This window comes from Sprattus sprattus, assembly GCF_963457725.1.
Source record: "Sprattus sprattus genome assembly, chromosome: 12".
NCBI classification, from domain to species: Eukaryota; Metazoa; Chordata; class Actinopteri; order Clupeiformes; family Clupeidae; genus Sprattus; species Sprattus sprattus.
In genome coordinates, this window is record NC_137910.1 from 3,094,027 (window position 1) to 3,096,526 (window position 2,500).

The 2,500-nt window shown below is 45.2% G+C and overlaps 1 protein-coding gene across 1 annotated transcript in view; it reads left to right on the forward strand.

Moving 5' to 3' along the window:
* ate1 (arginyltransferase 1) overlaps window positions 1-1,962 on the forward strand; it is a 64,866-nt gene extending 62,904 nt beyond the window's left edge. The window contains 1 exon segment of the mRNA XM_080848550.1: window positions 1-1,962. This exon segment is cut by the window's left edge and continues 1,625 nt beyond it. The gene's annotated coding sequence lies outside the window, so the exon portion shown is untranslated.
* The last annotated feature ends 538 nt before the right edge of the window (window positions 1,963-2,500 follow it).

Below are 2,500 nucleotides of genomic sequence, written 5' to 3' on the forward strand. Positions count from 1 at the left end.
CCTCCTCCTTCTTCTTCTCCTTCTCCTCCTCCTCCTCCTGTCTTTCTGTGATCGAACTCCAACTGGCTGGTTGCAGCTGAACTCAAGAGCTGTTAAAGATCCTGGCATTATTCATGTTTGTGAGTGTTTCTCAGGCATATAATCCCCAGATCAGATCGGACCACACACACACACACACACACACACACACACACACACACACACACACACACTCATTGCAGATCAGATCCTTGCTGGAAGCAAGTGCCTCAAAGATGCTTGTGTGCGTGCGTGTGTTTGCACAAGCAATAAGTGTGTGTTTCTAGAAGTGCGTCAGAGCCTGTCAGGTGTATGAGCTGCCAGCAGCTAAGTTTGGCTGTCCCTGCCGTTCCTCTTTGGGCACCACTGACAAAGGATCAGGGAGCAGCCAATGAACCATCAGGATCCACACACACACACACACACACACACACACACACACTCACACTCACACTCACACACACACTCACACACACACACACACACTCAGCGAGCAGCCAATGAACCATCAGCTGCGGGTCACCATCACCTGATCTAGGGTCAGACGCGGGTCAGTAAGAGAGTGGTAGTGAAGAATGACAGATACTACAGCCCACCCACTCAGCACTGGCACTGGGACTCCTGTGGCCTAGAACACACCCTTACCTCCATAGGCCACCAGAGCAGAAGGTAATGTGTGTGTGTGTGTGTGTTTGGATACAGGCAGCACACTGTCCGTCAATGATAAAAGATAATGAAACTGAGAGATAAACTGTGGAGTCTCTACGCTAGTGTTTTTGTTTCTATGTATTTGATGGCTGAATCAGCTGAAGCTTCACAAATCTCAGAATCCGATTACAGAATTCAAACACAGCATAGGAAATACAGTAGTGATATGAATAGAACCAGACTGGAAACCTGGACTGCGTTGCTAGCTCAGCTAAAAGCTTGAAGGTGGAAGTTCAACTCTGTGTGACTCTTTTAAAATGAGGCATGTGCTAACTTGACTTGCAAACAGACCCTGATTACAGATCACAGCAAGTATTCTTCCATCATTGCTTGTCTGCTGAGTAGTGTCCATCCGCTGTCACCTACCATTGCAAAAACACAGATTTCAGGTGATCATGAGGTAGACATTAACTAATCCTTTAGTCTTAACCCTAATGCTGAGCTGCAGAGACAGAATGTTTCTTTGTATTCATAAACCAACATCTTGGGCATAACCTGTACTCGGTTTTGAATGATGATTAAACAGAGCAGGAATATTGCTACTATAGCCAGTCAGTCATACTTCGAAACCAAAGTAGTTCAGTGCTCCACTGACCTTCGTTCAGGTTAGACGCTCCCCTCCATGATACCCAGACGGCAGCAGACCGTACGGGTTCAAGCCTGGCGCTGATCCGTCACACTCGCACCGGGTCGGGATCCGGACCACAGTCGGGTACTATGTTGGTCAGACTCTGGCGACTGGCTTCCCCGTGGCCCCCCCACACTCATGTCCAGCTCTATGCATATCAGAGGCCCACTGGCAGCCTGTCAGTCCAACACACACACACACACACACACACACACACACACACACACACACACACACACACACACACACACACACACACACACACACACACGTGTATCAGAGGCCCACTGGCAGCCTGTCAGTCCAGCACACACACACACACACACACACACACACACGTGTATCAGAGGCCCCAGAAACCTGTCAGTCCAGCAGAGGTGGCAGCGTCTGGAGGCAAATGTCCCCTCTTACCCCTTTCAGGATGGTCTGCCTGACCCAGCTGTGGAGAGAGGACCTAAATAATAACACAGACCCACACACACTGGCAATTCTGTGAAACAAATCTCTGCTTTGTCCTTTGCTACTTTGATTTTGTTTTGTTTTGCTTGAGTTGGGTTTTTTTTTTTTTCTCCTTTTTTTTCCTCTTCCTGTCTGAAATGTATAGCTTAAGTGCATCTCTTTTAATATTATTATGATAATTATTATTTTGTTGCAAAAACAAATAAAAAATACTCTTTTAAAAATGTTAGTGTCGCTCGTGATGTGTAAGCCTGCAGAGTATGCATGCTTAATGGCAGGCTTGGGGAGTAACCGAATACATGTAACGGCGGTACGTAATCGGGATACAAAAAAAAGGGAAATGTATTCCGGTACAATTAAAACTTGGTTTCCTCCTCTCTTTTCTAAGGTTACATTGTGCTGTTGACTTAAAGAATACACTTTAGTTAAAGCTAATTTATTGATGTCTCTTTTCTGTGTTCTTCATTTTCACATTAGTATTGAAGTAATCCAAAAGTAATTTAAAGTATTCAGATTACATTACTTTAATACTGTGATACTTGGATTAGGTTACTGATTACAATTTTTAACAGGTAATCTGTACTTGTATCGGATTACATTTTTTAAGTAACCCTCCCAACCCTGCTTAATGGTAGCAAGGAGAAGCTCAGATCTGTGTACATGAGGACCAGGCAAGTCTGTGGCACT